Raw genomic sequence first — 20,573 nt, forward strand, 5'->3', positions numbered from 1 at the left:
ACACATGCAAATCCCTGTCAGCTTGCTGTTGCAAATTGCTTTACACTATTTACAACACAATACTATCCAAACACATATACTGATAGTATTTAGATGACTGCATATTAGTAGATAAAAGCTAAATGATCCCAGAGCACAATGGTCAGTACTAGGGCTTAAGCTCTCTACACCAATGGATTTTTCTTCCTGTGCAACACTTAAATATATTGGCACATAATTTTTGACTCAGCAAATTACTCTAATGACCTGTGTTATTCAAAATTAATCTGCAAAATCCATTTCTGCATCTCCACTCATCTCTCATTCAGGAGGTAAGTCCTGTGTGCAAGGTCTTTTTTTTTTGCAAATCTAGGGTGCTTGCATGAGTTGGGTAACTTTTGTGTTAGTGTGCCTTCCCTAAATCCTCCTCTTGTTGAAATGAGAACACAGCTATTTAACATCATTGAGGTGTTTAAGCCCACTGAACTGGGTCACTGGCTGGGTGCAGAAGGAGGAGAGTGAGCCTGGGTGTTGCCACTAAATCTCACGCAGACTGGCTTGACACAGTGTTAGAGTGATGAGAGTCCCTACCTTTATGTGCTGGCATCATTCAGGAGGTGATTGCGTATTATTAGACATGGACCTCTCTTTACATGCATCCCTGCTACCCTAACGTAGCAGTACCCTCTTATGGCCTGACCCTTCATATAGGTCAGCCACCGTTCATGACAATAGTTTTCACCAAGACCTAGGACCACAAGCAACACCTGCCTCTTACCAGGCCACCATTGCAATCCGCTCTCCCAAAGCAAGGTGAGCAGGTATAGCATCATCATTCCTCTTTCCCAGCTTCTAATGGTGCTTGGTGCACATAGAAACAAAAAGAACCATGTCCAAAGCACTTTGCAGAGGATTTAATAAAAAAACAAATAAATAAAAAAAGTCACTAAATACACCATAGAACTTCACTTACTAAGCACTTTCACCATTAAATTATGGCATCATCAAAGTAAAAGCCTAACACATCAGATGTTAAATACATACCCTAATAAATCAACGTCCAATAAAAAACAGTTTAGATAACATAATTTAAATACATGAATATTAATCTTGTCCACACACAACAGCATTTAAAACCATGCTATCCAAAACATTATTGTGAAAAATTATTTATCGCTGAAATTGGTGTTGTAAGAAAAGATCTTTTGACAAACAAAGCAGCTGACACACAGCTAAAACATTGTATTAGATTCTACTAGCCCTGTGTTTTAACATGGGTTTTAAAGAAATGTAGTCAATCAAACCCGGTGGGCTTGTGGCATCTAAAATAATTTGCCACTTGTATTTCAATAATTCTACCTTCAGTTTGTCACCCCCCCCATTGTGTGTTACCCTATCAGTAATGAAGAATATACATTTCTTAAAGTCATCACAGTGTATACTGTGCATATATAATGCATTATGTATATCCTTAGTTTTTATGGCCCTTAAATGTTCTGCAATCCTGTCCTTTAACCTACGAACAGTTTTGCCCACGTAGAATGCATTGCAACTAACACAAGTGGCAATGTATACCACTTTTTCAGTGTTGCAAGTACACCTGCCTGGGCATCTCAAGGTTTTCATATAATTGGCCACCACAACATAGGGTCCGTCACTGATAAACCTGCAAAATTTGCAGGTTCCACATTTGTACATCCTAGAACATTTATAAGTAGTTCTAAGTTCCTCCAAAATTCCTTTAATATTTCTACCTCTTGAATATACTATTTTTGGAACATTACCCAATTCCTGTTTCATAGTTTCATTAAACACTGTGTCCCAAACTCTTTTTAACCACCTCTACTACACCCATACTTTGACTATTAAACTTCAATACTAGTACCTTACCATCTATAGTATTAGTCCTTTGAGGTATATCAGGGCCATTACCTCTTAAAATAGGTGTATATACATTCCCTCTTTTCCCCAAGACTTCATTTCTAATCTTTAACAACATCTTTAAGGGATATCCCCTATCTAAAAAGAACCCTATAAGAATATAAAATTCTTTGATACAAATGTAGTTGTCACTAACAAGTCTTGAAAGTCTCACCATATGGCCCTTGACTATTCCTGTTTTTTGGTGTGGGGAGGTGGCAGCTATTAGAATGTAATGGAATTACTGTGTGTAACCTTCCTAAAAATGTTGCTGTGTAAAATGTTAGCAGATTTAGTCAATTTAATATCCAAAAAATCAATTTCTGATTCATTCCACTTACTAGTGAACCTAAAGAAAGGTGTAGTACCATTTAAGTATTCAACAAATGACATAGCTTCATCCTTACTACCTTTCAACAATATCAATATATCATCCAAAAAATGGTTATAAAGAGCAATCTTGTCATTGTATAATGAATGCAACACAAACTCTTCCTCCCAATATAGGAGGACTAAATTGGCAAATCCAGGGGTGCACTTAGCCCCCATTGCCACCCCCGAGATTTGCTGGAAAATTTCCCCTTCAAACACCACAAAATTGTTCTTCAACACCATTTCCATACATGATGTCATCATATTAATTTTGTCAGCATTTAATTTACCACTGTTAACCAAACTCTGGGTAAAATATTCAATGCCTGCATCATGGGGAATTACTGTAAATAGATTGGTGACATCTATAGTCAAAAAAGACCAGTCAAAACTTGTGTTAGAAACACTGTCCAATCTTTGAAGACAATGCCAAGAATCCTTCAAAATATGTGGAACCCCAGACAAAACTTTCTGTATCCCCTCATCCACAAAAGCAGCTAAAGGTTCAGCCTTAGAGCCCCGAGGAGATAATACAGCTCTAAAAGGAGGGTCTCTAATACTCTTGTGGATTTTAGGGATACCAAAAATGACAGGTGTGACTGGGTGTTCCACATTCAGAAAGTTGAATTCCGTCTCAGTCAATGCCCCCTGATATAGGGCATCAAGTAGAAAGAAATCTATTTTGCGATAAGCTATGTGTAATTCATTAATAGATACCCTAAGGTAGATGGTGTGGTCCCCCAATATAGCCTGCATCTTGGCTGTGTAATTAAACTGGGACATAATAACCACACCACCTCCTTTATCGGGTTTCATGATTCTCAAATCATTATTATTGGCTAGTTCAAATAAAGCATCTCTTTCTTGTTGGGACAAATTTTTGACAATATTTTTACCACATTCAGTGGTAACCACATTTTTAATACCCATCACACATAACTTCTCAAAGATGGACACATCCTTGTTACTTGACAGTACGAAAACACTCCTTCTTTTCAGCAACCCCACATTTCATTCAACACCTTTGTCATTATTATTATCCTTAAAATAAAGGGCTAAATTTAATTGCCTAGCAAACATTTTAATACTGGTAAACATATGAATAATATTAGTCCTGTAATTAGGCACAAATGAAAACCTTTTAACAAAACATCATGATGAACTTCTTTAATGTCAAGGGCACTGTAGTTGTAAATGTTAAAATTAGATTTGGTAAATATTTTACACTGTGACACCAAATTCCCCCCATCAAAATATGCTTCATCATTGATAGTGGAAACTGAAGGTTCTCCTGAAACACAATCAAAGTCAATATCAATATTATTCAATATCTCTTTTTGTTGTTGCTGTTGCTGTACCATTGTTTGTTTTGATAGTTGTTCTCCCATTGCTGCTCCTGATATTGTTGGTTCGGAACATAATGCTAGTTGTTCTGTATCCCATCCCTCCTGTTCTGTAATCGAGCGGATCTCCTTAATGGCGGGTATTCTTCTAAAAAAAAACATTATATGTAGACCCAGCATTGTCCAACACAGTATCACTGTTGCAATGACCATCATTAATGCATTCACTACCCCCATCATATTGACCATGGCTGTGTTTAACAAATCCATAAGCCTGATTATTCTTATATTCTTCTGTGTCCCTAGCTAACTTTTTGATTTTTGTTTGTACACTTTTCTCAACATATTTATCAATATTAGTTAAAATATCCCGATAATTTTGTACATTCTGAACATAAATAATCCCAGGGCACACTGGTCAGTGCCAAGACTTCATCTCTCTACAACAAAGGAACAGACTTTTTGTGCAAGACGTGCATAAATTGGCACATACTTTTTGGCTCAGTAAGTGTTTGTGAACAGAGGTGCTGTGACTCATCAATTCCTGGCATGTTACATATTTTGCAGAAAACGAAACTGTATGCTAATGACACACATTAGTGACATATGGTTTTGGTGAGATAAATGTGGCAGATATATCACTAAAGTTTGTAGAATGCTGGGATGATCACATATACAGGATTACATTTACATAGGGAGATGCTGTAGCTCCTGGATACCAAGGTATGTCCACTTATCTATTATATCATATGAAAGTGCTGTAACACATTTTTAGCTCTGTGTTCTATATGTAGTATACTCCAGTGCTCCTGTGATGTGTTGTTATTGTTGAGGAACATGTACATGTTATTTGTGAGGCTTTCTTTAGCGTCTGCTTCATAAAGATGACAATACTGTTGTAATAATTGTTGAAGGCAAATTCTCTAGATACTGATGGATATTTTCTACAAATGAAGTCAGATATTTTAGTTTCAGACTTCATATTCATCTGAAAGTACGTGCTAATGTAAAATGTTTTATTCTAACAAACTTTCCAACTTTTTGTGTTTATAGGAGCAATATTTAAAATCTTTCCTTGATTTTGGACCTATTATTTTTCTCATTGTTCAGAATTTTTGCACTAAGATGTTGAGAGACATGGTCTTTAGATTTATTGCACCCTCAGCATCAAAAGTTGTTTGTTGTTCACATCTTCTTATAATGGTACGCCACATGCCAGTACAATCTACAAGTAGTTGTACATTTATGAGACTGTGTAGAAAAGTCAATTACGTTATTCAGATACAGCATGTTTTCTTTCTCTTTCATATATAGACGTGTGTGTGTTGTGGGTGAATGTGCGAATGTGTGTTTATACCTGTATGTGTACATGTGTCACACAACTAAAATGTAAGCAAAGCTGGCATGCACAGAGTTTGTGTAGTGGATTAAAAAAACATTGACAATATTACAATTCGCGTGTTTATCACACAGGAAAACTGTTTGTTATTTCAAACAATGTTATTACTATGAAAATTTCCAAGTACATCAGAGTGGACATTTTTGGAATTCTACGTATGTGTATGTAGGAATTTACATGTAAGGTCCATGACTATCGCACCATAGTGGAGGACATAGCTTGTTTTTTATGTCCTCCACTGTGCTGCAGTGCTTTCGGTAAAGTGCATTTTCGCGAAAGTTCACTTTAGTTAAAGTGAACTTTCGCAGAAGTGTGGCTTCCTATTACAAGTTCGAAGTAGTGAACTTTTGTTCTTGTAATAGGAATCCATATATATATATATATATATATATATAGAGAGAGAGAGAGAGAAAGAATAAGTAAAGCCAACGTACACTGCATTTGTTTAAAATTGCCCTATCAGTGTTAATATTTCTGAGTATATCATACATAAACACAGTTTTGTTACACTGCACCTTTAATTACTCAAAATACTTTGAATTACTATAAGACTGCTTTGAATCCCACCCAGTGTATCTCTGTTGTCCTTAGACTATCTCTCAGCATGAAGCTTGTCAAAAAGGCGTGGTGAACACCTCCCTGATAAGCTTCACTCCCTTACAGGCATGCATGATAAGGCAAGACTTCAGGAGTCCACAAAAACAACATATATAAGATATCTTTGCTTCCATGCAGAGCAAATTCATAACAGAACAGAAATAAAAGCACACTGCTGGAATGATGTTCTGCATATGAAATATAAAAGGAATATCTCTCAGCATGCAGCTTGTCAAAAAGACAGTTAACTGTGCCTTATTTGGGCCCCACAATGTGAACACTGAGCGATAAGCTTCCCTCTCTTAAAGGCATGCATGATGAGGCACTCCTTCAGGAGTCTGCCAAAACAACATATGCTATCTTTGCTTCACTGTACAGAGCAAAAGCATAGCAGAATAGAAATGTAAGCACATTACTGCAATGACATTCTTTATATGAAATATAAAAGGAATAGTGTTTTATCAACAAACAAATAAGGAATAAATGTTGCTACCTAACAAGGATAAATAAGCTAATATTTCTGGAGTTCTTTGGCTGTGTTGTTTAATGGTTTAGGTAACTGTGTATCATATTGTTTAAGAGTATGAACTGCAAAAAGCATGAAACTCAATGTATTGTTAGTGAAAGATGTTGACATTTAGGTAGCTGAACAGTATATTCTTTAGGACTATAGACAGACATAAAAAAACACTGTTGTTAATAGATGGTAAGAGTTTCAAGTTTAACTAAATATTTTGGGTTTCGGAGGCTCCTTGGCTCCCCAGCTATATTTTTGCATTCTGCACTGTGGAATACAAATGGAGCTCCTTGGAGAGCATTTTCTTACAAGTGTGTGGAATATAAATACAATGTCTGTGAAAGAACTTGCATTCCATATAAAATCATAAAGACTGCCACATTGGACCTCCTCCAGAATGAAACAGGTGACCTACTGAGAGCCTGGTTGATGTGGGGGGATCTTGCCTTTGCATTCTAGTGGCATTCTTCACAATAGCAATGTGGCATTGCTTCACATAGGACTGACAGTACATGCTTCTTATCTTTGACACAATTCTGTGTGAGAAAACAGAAGAAAAACTGGAACTAGGCTGAATACAAAGGAACAAGTTTAAAGTGCATAACTCTTTATTCCACGCTTTCATCCAAGACTTCATCAGAATACACATTATTGCAACCAACAAGTTTAAATACAAATCCTAACCAATAAAATTCCATAGTCAATTATAATATTGAAAAATAAAATTGGCAAATTAAATTAAATTCAGATAAAGAACCTGGACTTAATGACATTGTCAATATTAAATGTTTTTTAAAAAATCGTAGAGTGTATTTGCACAAATAGTTTGTATAAATAATTTTTTATAAGTGTATATATTTTTTTATAAGTACACTTTTTTTTAAGATTACAACTGACTGTGGGTTTTTATTGGATGGGATTTGTATTTAAACTTGTTGGTTATAATAATGTGTATTCTGATGAAGTCTTGAACGAAAGCGTGGAATAAAGAGTTGTGTAAGCTAAACTTATTCCTTTGTAATCAGCCTAGTTCCAGTTTTTCTTCTTTTTTGGTTGGTGTTTTTCCTGGAAATATGGACTATTTGTGACTATTCTGTGTGAGTTAATAGCTGACAAATTAAAAATATTAAATACAAATCCACATCAAATTAAGTACACAGAGCAATGGTTAAGCTACAGAATACAGCTAGTCAAGGTGGTAGGATGTTACTTGTCTATCCATACAGGGCCCTGTGCTGGGCTCACTTCTATTTAGACTAACTTTCTTAGATGTAAAGTGGAAATAGGCTCTGAGAAACCAAATATGCTTGTTGTTCTTCTTTCGGCTTTTCCTGGTTAGGGGTCGCCACAGCAGAACTCTGGTCCGCTAATGATTGGCAATAGATTTTTACGGTGCTGAGGTGCAAGCCCGATGCCCAACCTTCAACGAAGGCACACCCATTCATGCATGTCTTTTAAATGCCACTCGACCATGAGGAGGACGTGCAGACTCCACACCGAAGGCACTCCAGCCGAGAATCGAACTGGAGAACCTCTTGCTGTGAGGCAACAACGCTACCACTGCACCACCGTGGCTTTCGTTAATCCAATCATGATCCATTCATGCTCATCACTAATTAGATGACAAGGCATTTGGTTACCTTAAGAGAGCCATAGTAACCAAATATGCTAATAAGTACAAACTGAGAACCATAATTATTTGAGTAAAGGATGACAATTAACTTCTCTAAGACACCAGCTGCAACTATAATGAAATCACCTTTAATGTTAGTAAATACAGCTTCCTCAAAAAGATCTGGGCAAACCACAGGCTTCACTCTATAACACTTTAAATCTCTTTTGAAAATGTCTCATAGGAAATATGCAAAAAAACCTTTAGAGGCATACACATGTTTCAGATACATTGCTGAATGCCCCATGACTTTTTCATTTAAGGGCAAACCATGTCATATGTACAGATAATGGGATTTGTCTTTATTGGTCTGATTGCCTTAATAAAGACTTGTAAAAGTAAAAAGTCACAGACATTCAGAAACTGTACAGCTGAAGCATTTCTATGTTCTTAAGGGGTTATTTGCATTATTCTCATGAGCCTCCTTCAGAGGGCTTTTAAGATATTACATAATAAAATCTTTGGTTTGCCAGGGCCTTTATGTTTTTCTCTATGAGGTTGTTCTGTGTAACAATTTTACTGGTTGTTTTGTTAATTTAGCATCCTGTGACTTCAAAAAAGCCCATAAATTATGTTGACAAAATAAGTCATCAGATCATTAAAAAGGATAGCATTATTAAAGATCAGGGAACAATGGTAGATGACAATTTAAACTTTGATCAAGATGTATTTAATGAGTCAGAAAGCATATTTTACAACCCATCTAATTCTAAAGGGCATGACTAGTCACTCCAGGGAAATCACTGTATTGCTTTACAATGATCAGCACCATTATTGAATAAATTACTGCATTTTGTAGCCACTGAACAAACTACTCAAAAGAACTTGAAAAAGTATAATGGAAAAATAAAGGTATGGAAAAATGCAAGGTATTTAGAAGGGCCCCAGGAACTATTCTCTATATTTTGTTTATTAGAAGTTACTGAAAAGTGACTTCTATTTAGTTCATATGGCAATATCATTTCTGGATCTAGCCAATATCAGATGAGGGAGCCTAATACTAAAAAGAAATATACGTAATAGAAAAAAAAAGTGATAGATACACTACACAAGATAATGGAATAATATATATCTTACATTCAAAAGGTAGTCATTAAGTTCCTAAAACCATAATCTTAAGACATTAATGAGAAATACAAAATACCAAAATGAGGCTATAGCAGTCAAGCTTCTTTATGTCAGTAGGTTTTAAAATTAAAGAGACCAAGATTGGGAGTTCAATTTTATGGTATTCAGCATTTTGACCGTTTGATATTTTGGTCTCAAGATTTTGATTGCCAAGATTTTGTGTTTCAGCATTTTCATGGTAAACCAAATCCCTGTCAGCTTGCTGTTACAAATTGCTTTACACTATTTACGATATAATACTATGCAAACTCGGGGTGGTACAGCAGTAGCGTTGTTGCCTCACAGCAAGAGGTTCTCCCGTTCGATTCTCGACCGGAGTGCCTTCCGTGTGGAGTCTGTATGTCCTCCCCACGGTTGAGTGGCCTCCGAAAGACATGTGTGAATGGGCGTGCCTTCGCTGAAGGTTGGACATCAGACTGGCAACTCGGCACCATAAAAATTTACTGCCAATCATTAGCAGATCAGAGTTCTGCTGTGGCGACCCCTAACCAGGAAAAGCTGAAAAGACAAACAACTATGCAAGCACATACACTCATACTATTTAGACTAGTATATATTAGTATATAAAAGCTAAGTGATCACAGGGCACACATGCAAATCCCTGTCAGCTTGCCGTTACAAATTGCTTTTCACTATTTACAACACAATACTATCCAAACACATATATTGATAGTATTTAGATGACTGCATATTAGTAGATAACAGCTAAATGATCCCAGAACACAATGGTCAGTACTAGGTCTCTATACACCCATGGAATTGTCTTCCTGTGCAACACATAAATATATTGACACATAGTTTTTGACTCAGTGAATTACTCTAATGACCTGTATTATTCAAAATTCATCTGCAAAATGCATTTCTGCATCTCCACTCATCTCTCATTCAGGAGGTATCAACAGACATATAAGTAAAAAATGTTTTTACCTAACAGTAACAATAAGCTAATATTTCTGGAGTTCTTTGGCTGTGCTGTTTAATGGTTTAAGTAATGGTGTATCATATTGCTTAAGAGTATGAACTACAAAAACCAGGAAACTCAATACATTGTTAGTGAAAGATGATGTCATTTAGGTAGCTAAACAGTATATTGTTTGACTACATACAGACATAAAAAAACAACACTGTTGTTAATAGATGGTAATAGTTTCAAGTTTAACTGTAAATATTTTGGGTTTCTGAGGCTCCTTAACTCTCTAGCCATATTTTTGAATTCTGCTCTGTGGAATACAAATGGAGCTCCTTGGAGAGTATTTTCTTACAAGTGTGTGGAATATAAATACAATGTCTGTAAAAGAACTTGCATTCCATGTAAAATCATGAAGACTGGCACAATAGACCTCCTCCAGAATGAGACAGGTGACCTACTTCTGGTAGATGAGAGCCTGGTTGATGTGGGGGGATCTTGCCTTTGCATTCTAGTGGCATTCTTCGTAATGGCAATGTGGCATTGCTTCACATAGGACTGACAGTACATGCTTGTTAACTTTGATACTATTCTGTGTGAGAAACGAGAAGAAAAACTGGAGCTAGGGAATACAAAGGAGCAAGTTTAGCGTACACAGCTCTTTATTCCACACTTTTGTCCAAGATTCAACAGACTACACATTATTGCAACCAACAAGTTTAAATACAAATCCCAAACAATAAAAATCTACTGTCAATTATAATCTTAAAAAATAAAATTGGCAAATTAAATTAAATTCAGATAAAGAACCTGGACTTAATGACATTGTCAATATTATATTAAACTAAATTAAAACAACATGAAAAGAGACATGGAGGAGCTCTCTGATCATGTAGCCTAGGCTGGTATGACCCTGACCCTGAGTAGCACCCTGCCCTCACCAAGAATGATACCAAGGTAGAAAGAAAAAAATATATATCAGTTTCAACAATTGGCTAAGTTTCTGATGTCATTTAAAGGGGATCCAGTGTCTGTCCACCTGGGATGACATGCTCGACAAGCTACACTACTTCACTAGAGAAGGCTTGCACCTGTCACCCTTAGGCTTTCGAATACTGGCCAAGGCTCTTGCCACCCCCATAATGCCTTTTTTAGGCAAGGCTCAAAAGACAAACCCACCACCATAAATAGCACAAGTAACAAAAAACTGAGGGTAATGCTACTCAATGCCAGAAGTCTAAACCTCAAAATGCACGCACTCTAGGCACTCCTCAGTATGGAGAAAATCGATATATGGGCAGTAACAAAAACTTGGTTTAAGGCTCCAGAGAGCACCCCAGCACTACCAGGCTACAAGTCATACCATACATTTCGGCCACAGAATCCGGACCGAAATACAAAAGGTGGGGGCGTATCCATATTCATCAAGGATACCCACACCTCCAGGTTAGTGGCACAGCATGATGCTTCAGAGATCATCCACGTGCAACTAACAATGGGCAAATCTACAATTCAAATTGTAGCTTGCTACAGATTATTCACCATGTCCCAGAACCCCCATTCTGCATTTCTGGAAACACTGGGAAAAATCAAGGTCCTACCAAACGCCCTAATATTGGGCGATTTCAATTACCCAAACATCAACTGGGAGAACTACTCAAGTACTAACTCCCTTGCCCAACATTTCCTAGAATTTATAAACTTAAACACCCTGGATCAGGTGGTCAACCAGAGGTGACAACGTACTGGACCTGCTCATCACCAAAATGGGCAACCTTTGTTCCACACCGGAGGTCAGCCCCTTGCTGGTTAGATTTGACCATAAACAAATTACTCTGGATATCCACATTCTGTCCCCACCCCCGGACAAGGAAACTGCCATGAAAAACTTTTCAAAAGCAAACTTCACGTTACTTAAGACCGAGGTGGAAAGGTTCAAAGCCCCCATGCTAAAGGATAATGCTGTTCAAGCTGCAAAATCCTTTACTAATGCATTCTAAGGGCAGCTACACGAATGCATGGATCGTGCTATCCCAAGTAAACCAAGACTAACTCCTCCAAGAAAAGGAAACCAATCTGGTGAACCCCTGCCATAAACAAGCTATACAATAGAAGGAGGAAAATAGTACAGAAAAGAGTAAAAGCCCAAGAAGGGAGGAAGGACATCCCTGATCAGTATCAGCAAGAAACTACAATCCCACATAAAATCATCCAAGGCAAGCTTCAAAAGAAAAATTGCCAAGGACTCCAAAGATAACCACAAGGCATTCTTTAGCTATGTCAAGAATCTAAGTGGCAATGCTCAGATCTGCTCAGAGTTAGTGCAGAATGGCACAAAATACACTGAACCGACTGATATCACCAACATCCTGGCAGACAGGTTCAGTGCAAGTTTCACCCTCTCTCTTACCCCCAAAAGGGCCCATAACCCTACCAGAAAAATGCAGAACCCCTGAAATCACAGACACTCAGGTTAAAACAGCCCTCTCCAAAGCCAAAAACACAGCATCAATGGGACCGGACGGTGTCCCAGGCTGTGTCCTACACGAGCTCAAAGAGGGGCTAATACCTCACCTAAACACACTGTTCAAACTCAGCCTATCCACAGGCTATGTACCCATAGAGAGGTGCACAGCAATGGTTATTCCACTCCACAAAGGTGAAGCCAAAACAGACCCCAGGAATTATCTCCCTATAAGCCTGACTAGCTTGGTCTGCAAGGATATGGACCGCATCATCATGGAGCTCATTAACAGAGACATTGGGAACCTCCAAACTTTGGACCCTACCCAGTTCAGCTTTGTTAAGGGCAGATCATGCCTCCTAAACCTGGTGGACTTCTTTGAGACAGTTACCAAGGCTATAGACAAGGGAAAGGTGGTACACACAGCCTACCTAGACCTTGCAAAGGCCTTTGCCACCATTCCCCATTCTGGTATTATAGACAAGCTCACCAGCCTGAACATAAATCCCTATGTCACAATATAGATTGCCAACTGGCTCATGGGCATAACCCACATGGTGAGAGTTGCGGGAGCTAGGTCTGACTCTAAACTGCTTACAAGTGGCATTCCCCAGGGTTCAGTCCTAGGACCCCTCCTGTTAGGCATATACTTCTCAGAGGTACAAGCAAACACAGGAGGACTATGGCTGACCAAGTTCACAGATGACTGCAAACTAGGGGCTATAACTGACTCTCCGGCTGACACAGACATCCTCCAAAAGGGTCTCACTGAGACGGATACCTGGTGCCAAAATCATGGCCTCAAGCTAAATGCCAAAAAGTGCATAGTCATCCCCTTTGGAAAAAATAAAGTACCCACAAACTACCACATAGGTGGTAATCCCCTAAATACGGAACACGTAATAAGAGATCTGGGGACCCGAGCTGATAGTAATCTCTCCTTTGATAACCAGATTGCCAAAGTGGTTAGAAAATCCTTCTATGTGGCCCACCTAATCACAAAAGGGTTCACATCCAGATCAAAAGAGGTCATTGTGCCCCTCTACTCATCACTCATCAGACACATCATAGAGTACAATGCCCCATTTGGGATATACCTTACAAGACACCTGCAACAGCTGGAAAGACCACAAAAGTACCTCACCAAGAGGATCACTGACCTCAAACAGATGCCCTATGCAGCTCGACTGAAGAAACTCCAGCTGTACTCGGTTGCGTACCACCTACTCAGAGGTGATCTCTGCCTGACATACAAGGCCATGTCCAACCCAGAATTGATGGACATGATCTACCTAAAGAAAACCATATCCTCTCGAGCCACATGCTCTAGGGATCTAAACCTCACCACAACAATAAATAGGATGTGCTGGAGGGATAGATTCCTATCCCAGAGACTTCCCATGCTTTGGAACAAAATTCTAATCTACATTAAGCAGAGCTCCTCGCTAACACTCTTCAAGAGAAACCTTGATGAGTGGATGGGAAACAGAAAGTTTACCCCAAGGATCACTTCAGTGGCTCTGCTGGACAGAGGCACAGGGAACTAATCTAAGGGGGTGGTGAAAGCCAAGACATTCTGGCTAGGCTTATAAATGTCTTCAGGCAGATACCCTGGTACTTAACTATGAACCTATAAATGTTTTTTTAAAAATTATAGGGTGTATTTGCATTAATAGTTTGTATAAATAATTTTATGTGTATAGTTTTTTTATAAGTACACTGTTTTTTTAAGATTATAATTGACTGTGGATTTTTATTGGTTGGGATTTGTATTTAAACTTGATGAATGCAATAATGTGTATTCTGATGAAGTCTTGGACGAAAGTGTGGAATAAAGAGCTGTGTATGCTAAACTTGTTCCTTTGTATTCAGCCTAGTTCCAGTTTTTCTTCTTTTTTGGTTGGTGTTTTTACTGGAAATATGGACTATTTGTGACTATTCTGTGTGAGTTAATAGCTGACAAATTAAAAATATTAAATACAAATCCATTTGAAATTAAGTATGTAGAGCAATGGTTAAGCTACAGAACACAGATAGTCAAGGTGGTAGGATGTTACTTGTCTATCCATACAGGGCCCTGTGCTGGACTCACTTCTATTTAGACTAACTTTCTTACATGTAAAGTGGAAATGGGCTCTGAGTAGCCAAATATGCTAATAAGTACAAACTGAGAAACATAACTACTTGAGTAAAGGATGACAAACTTCTCTAAGATGGTCTACAAAAATCTGCACCAGGTGCAACTATGACATCACCTTTAATGTCAGTAAATCCAGCTTCCTCAAAAAGATCTGGGCAAGTCACAGGCTTCACCCTATAACACCTTAAATCTCCTTTGAAGGAGGCTCATGGGAAATATGCAAAAAAAAACCCTTAGAAGTATACAAATGTTTCAGGTACATTGCTGAATGCCCCTGATTTTTTCATTTAAGGGCAAACCATGTCAAGTTTACAGATAATGAGATTTGTCTTTATTGGTCTGAATGCCTTAATAAAGACTTGTAAAAGTAAAAAGTCACAGGCATTCAGAAACTGCATAGCTGAAGCATGTGAAGCAAGGGGTTATTTGCATTATTCTCATGAGCCTCCTTCAGAGGGCCTTTAAGATATTACATGATAGAGTCTTTGGTTTGCCAGGGCCTTTATGATGTTTTTCTCTGTGAGGTTGCCCTGTGTAACCTTTTTACTGGTTGTTTTGTTAATTTAGCATCCTGTGACTTCAAAAAAGTCCATAAAGTATGTTGAGAAAATAAGTCATCAGATCATTAAAAATGATAGCATCATTAAAGATCAGGGAACAATGATAAATGACAATTTAAACTTAGATCAGGATGTATTTAATGACTCAGAAAGCATAATATACAGCCCATCTAATTCTAAAGGGCATGACTAGTCACTACGGGGAAATCACTGTATTGCTTTAGTCTTCATTAATCTGAAACATTATTGAATAAATTACTGCATTTTCTAGCATCTGAACAAACTACCTGAAAGAACATGAAAAATTATAATGAAAAAATAAAGGTGTGGAAAAATGTAAGGTATTTAGAAGGGCCCCAGGAACTATTCTCGATATTTTGTTTATTAGAAGTTACTGAAAGGTGACTTCTATCTAGTTCATATGGCAATATCATTTCTGGATCTAGCCAATACCAGATGAGGGGAGCCTAATACTATAAAGAAATATAAGTAATAGAAAAAATGTGATAGATACACAACACAAGATAATGGAATAATATATCCCTTACATTCAAAAGGCAGTCATTAAGTTCCTAAAACCATAATCTTAAGACGATAATGAGAAATACAAAATAAGGCTATAGCAGTCAAGCTTCTTGTAGGTAAGTAGGTTTTAATCTGGTACGACAACTTATGAACTAGTTATTTTCTTCAAAAGTGGCATTATTTTTTGAAAATTACAGCCGAAGTTCACTTTGTTCTTGCGAGAGCTGTAGGCTCCACTTACCATCTTCATGTGTTTGGGGTTTTTGTCAGGGTCTCTAGTATTCAGGTAGAATGATGATGCTAAATTATCCCTAGATGGGCATGGAGTGTATGTGTTCCATGACAGATTTGCACCAGTAGAGATGGATTCTTGATTTTGCATGCTGTTTGCTGGAAAAGGCTCCAGCCCTTTATTACCCTGAGCTGGATAAAGTGGGTAAACAAGATGGACACATGTAACATCTCATTTGCCTTATTTAGAACTATATTTTTTCTCTGCTATATAAAAATAGGGATTTGTCTGGCCATGTAAATATTTTCTGATGTGGACATTCTTTTGTAAATTCCTGGGGAATAATGTAATGGTTTTCTTCTGCTGATCCGTTCACTACAGTAATGCCATTTGAGAAGCACTTTTGTTTGTTAATATGTAAGTGCTACTTACATATGTCATAGTAGTAACTGATACTCAACACCCTTTTTTACTTATGACTACAGAGAATATGTATCAGTGCTAAGAAATTGATACATAGAAAATGGCAAACAAGCTTCTTGAAGGTCAGTAGGTCATTAGCATGATAAACAAAAGTTATGTACTTAGCACAATGGCAGATTTGTAAGAGTAGCTCCATCCTCCATAAATGCAGAGCTAATGTTGCAGGCCTTTGGCCTCTCAGCAGATAACATTTTCCCTAGCTGCTTAGAGCTCTCCCCACCCCGTAAGTCACTACAGTACCAGTTTTACCAGATATTCAGTATAGTCCACTAAAATGTTCCTAAGAATCACAATGAGAAGAAAGAGAAGAAACTCAGGACCAGCAATACCAAAGAGGGAGAAGTTGGGTGGATATGTTATGAAGAAAGGGTCTACTCTAACAGATTTGTATTTATATTAAAGACTTAATTTTCATAGCTGATATGAGGCAGTACACCATCCAAAACAGCAGGGCACAGACCTAAACCAAATAGTCTGTTATTTAGCTCAGAAAACTAAAACACTGAGCTGGTAATGATATGCTTCCTGTGCCCAGGATACAGAGTTTGATTTTTTCCACTTTCTTTTGCTTACTTTGTGGCTCTGAGCAAGTCAGTTAACTGGACAGTACTCCTGGGTTGTCCCTGAAAAGGGACAGTTTGTTCCCCCCATGAGAAGATACTTCCTTGAGAACATACCCACATTAATAGTGACCCATTCAACTTGTAGTGTTTAGCAAATGTGTTGAAGTAACACCAAGAACAAAATATCTTCTAGAGCGGCATTTCTAAAGTAAACAGCTGCTCTGGTTGAATAAGACTTAAACAGTTGTTGCTGTTTGTCTTTCGGCTTTTTCTGGTTAGGGGTTGTCACAGCAGAACTCCGGTCCACTAATGATTGGCAGTAGATTTTTACAGTGCCGAGTTGCCAGCTCGACGCCCAACCTTCAATGAAGGCATGCCCATTCACACATGTCTTTCAGAAACAGTAAAGAAGGAAATTCATCGCAGTTATTTGTGTCAAAATTGTATGTAGTCAGACAACCGATAGATATGGCGAGCTGAGTTATTTTCTTTTGCCTTTTTTCTCTCAACAAAATATCTGACTTGCCAGAGCATGTCTTTTCACTGGAACATGAAGTCTTCCTGATTAGAATACCCTGAGTAGAAGACAAACAAATGAGTGAACTGTCTTTGGTATTGTCTCCTTGTCCACTTTAGGGGTCTATTTTAGAACCGCAAAAGTCTGTTTAAGCGAATACGTAAACATCGACACATATTGTGTGAACCACGAGTACACCGAATTCCCTAAACCATGAAATTCAAAATCTCGAATCGGCATAGTTGGCCCTTCTGTGGTATAGCTCTGTAAGGTAAATGTGCAATAGTTACAGACATTAGGGTTAGGGTCCGGGTTAAGGTAAGTGCATAGATAGTAATGTATATAAGGTTTAGTGTAGGGTTAGAAGTAGGGCTTTGGTTAGTGTATGTATGTGGTTTATTTATTTTGTTTGGGTGGGTAGTATGTAGCGAGCAGTGGGGTTGGCCAACTATGCCAGTTCGAGATTTTGAATTTCGCGGTTTAGGGCATTCGGTGTTTTCACGGTTCGCGCAATATGTGTAAACGTTTACGTATTCGCTTAAATGGGCTTTCGCGGTTCTAATATAGATCCCTCTTTAGACATGAATTATGAATTGGTTCACAAAGTAGCCTTCATCATTTTAGAATACCAAGTTTGGAGTATCAACTAAGGAAGCATGCATCTCAGAAATTCTCTGACACGTGACTGCCACTAAGACCAGTAGTTCAAATAATCTGTAGCTGCAGGCTCAAGAGAAGGCAAAGTGAGCTTCTGCAACATGGAATATAAATCCCATGGAAGCTTGGAATCCTTCAGGAAAAAGTCTGAGAATGGCTGTACCCTTTAGAAAGGATTTGCATGCCTTTACTGTTGCCAAAGAGAAAGCATTAGACCCTTTGTGAAAACTGGATATTGCTGCTAGATGGAATTTGACAGAAGAAAATCCCAGTCTTAACTCAAAGATTTTGGAACGGTAGTCCAAAACAGAGAGAATAGGAGAGGGAAATGCTTCGATTCCTTTACTAGTGGACTATATGGAGCCAATTAGACTGATATATCCTTAGAGATTATTTGAATTTTTCATGCATAGAAAGAAAGCAATAAAGAAGAAAGAAAGAAAGAAAGAAAGAAAGAAAGAAAGAAAGAAAGAAAGAAAGAAAGAAAGGTTATTGACCATCACTCGACCAGTGAAGGCAAACCATGATGTTGACCATCACTCGACCAGTGAAGGCAAACCATGATGTTGAGGGAATGAATGTTGGGATAATGCTTGCCCAAAGGGTGAATTAATAGAATGTTACTGAAATGTAATCTTTTTTCGGTACTTTTCCGTTATTGGGGCAACACCTTCAAAGCGGTTACTGAGCTCCGATACTACTCTATTTACATGTCTTTCAGCTGTTCATCTTTTAGATGTTTATGCTAACATGTCTCAAAAATGTAGAAGTCACATCTTTCCTCTTTAACTTTTATCCAATTTACATGATGTTTGTAGTAACTCCTTACAGACATGACAATACACAGCATTCAGGGCTCAGCAACCGCAGGAGCAAATTACCGATAAAAACACAATGTCACGTAAAAGGGAACAATTTAAAGCATTCTCTCAAAGTGTGAATGGCTCAACTTTACAGTGAAAAATTTTCTTTTTGGGGGGGCTAAGTGTCCCTTATTTTCCTTCTTTTCTGTGTCATACTTAATATTATTTTCAGGACAGCCCGGCGAGATGAATGTGGGGGGAGGAGCTGACAAGAGCTTTGCACGGAGGTGTTGCCTGTGATAGTCAATCGCCTCATGACTTGGGTACCACACACAGGACATTAACACTAAGAAGACACTGTACAGGGAGATCATTCATTTTTCCTTTCTGGTAGAGCAATTATAACGATTGGATATGCTACAAAAATAAATATGAAGAAAGCCCACGGTTTCCACATTTGCTGCATTTATTTACTTTTCTTAGCATTTTTCGCTGCACTTTCAATGCCATCGCTCAGCTGAAATCCATTAGCAAGACACATCCGTTAACCAGGCATGTGGACAGTTTACCCAGATAACTTCATTTTTTGCTTAGAAAATTTTTTAGGACAAATGCTTTTTACACACATGTGGTCGATAGACATGTCAAGGTTCTGGATTTCAGATGAACGCTCGCATTGAAAGTGTTGCCCCGATAACGGAAAAGTACCCTTTTTTCTTGTCAATGGTTTTCCACCTCAGTGCCTCATGTCCACTGTCAGGTCTGCCTGCCTCTCTTATTTTTCACCGATGAATGTATATTTATTCAGGTTGGATCCAATGTGGACTCCAGGGGAATCATGTGGTCATGCTTGTCTCACTTCTGCTTGGAGGGTTCTTCTTGTCAGCTACCCACTTTACTCCTTCCTGGCATGTGCCCTGATAACATGTGACATGCAATGGATAGACCACACCAAACTTTTCCACACTTCCACATAGAGCTGCCATTGGCATGCTGCCCTGTTCCTCAGTTGGAATCATGTTCTAACTTGTTCCCTGGCTTCTGACAGACAGCTCTAATACTTTGTGTGTCTATGCACATGTCACCTGCCTGCCCCAGGATTCACCCTACCCATTCCCCCTGCCCATGCATTAGACACCCAAGCTGCTAATCAAATCCAGGTTGTCCAGGCCTTTGTGTCACATCACTGGCAACTAGTATGCAATCATACAGTTTTCTACAGTAGACACAGTGAAACCCTGGTTTATTGAGGCCGGTATAGGGACATGAGAAGAAGTATTTCTTTGCCTGGTTTAAAATCTGACACTAGTGGCCATGAGGGTTTTACCCTCCTTCTCCGTATTCTCCTGGGGAAATTTAACATCAAGTCAAAAAATGAGTGGAGGCTTGAAAGAGTGAATTAAAGAAAGTCACTTTAGTATCTTCAACAAAGTCTGGAAGCCAGAGGCAGATTGTGTGGGCACATGACAATACCAGAAACTGCAGCTCAAGCTCAGCTTTCAACGTTGATTCACACTAGTCTTGAGGTGATGTTCAAAGTAGATGAAACAGTTGCCACATGGGACTTCAGCATATCTTTCAAAGCCCTTTTGGCATGTGGTCCAGTGATGCTTCATTTGTAACTACTAAGCAATCAGCTGCATGCTATTACAAGTCTAGCCATCATCATCATCATCACTACCATTCTCCTTTGTCAGACTGAGTGTCCCATGACTTTTAGTCAATGTGACCAAATAACCTAAAACCAGTGTTTACACCCATAATCTATATTTAAAAGTTCCCGCCAGCCTTAAGG

General features: G+C 38.3%; 1 protein-coding gene across 5 annotated transcripts in view; it reads left to right on the forward strand.

Annotated features, from left to right (window-relative positions):
- The first annotated feature begins 4,236 nt into the window (after positions 1-4,236).
- Positions 4,237-20,573, forward strand: part of LOC122815798 (CD276 antigen-like) — a 278,889-nt gene continuing 262,552 nt past the window's right edge. For 2 of the 5 annotated variants that reach the window (XM_044088594.1, XM_044088595.1), the window contains exon 1: positions 4,237-4,337. The gene's annotated coding sequence lies outside the window, so the exon portion shown is untranslated. The remainder of the gene's footprint in view (positions 4,338-20,573) is intronic. The other 3 variants (XM_044088591.1, XM_044088592.1, XM_044088593.1) reach the window with 2 other exon arrangements.

Source organism: Protopterus annectens, chromosome 11.part0 (assembly GCF_019279795.1).
Source record: "Protopterus annectens isolate FY-2018-M chromosome 11.part0, PAN1.0, whole genome shotgun sequence".
Taxonomy (NCBI): Eukaryota; Metazoa; Chordata; order Ceratodontiformes; family Protopteridae; genus Protopterus; species Protopterus annectens.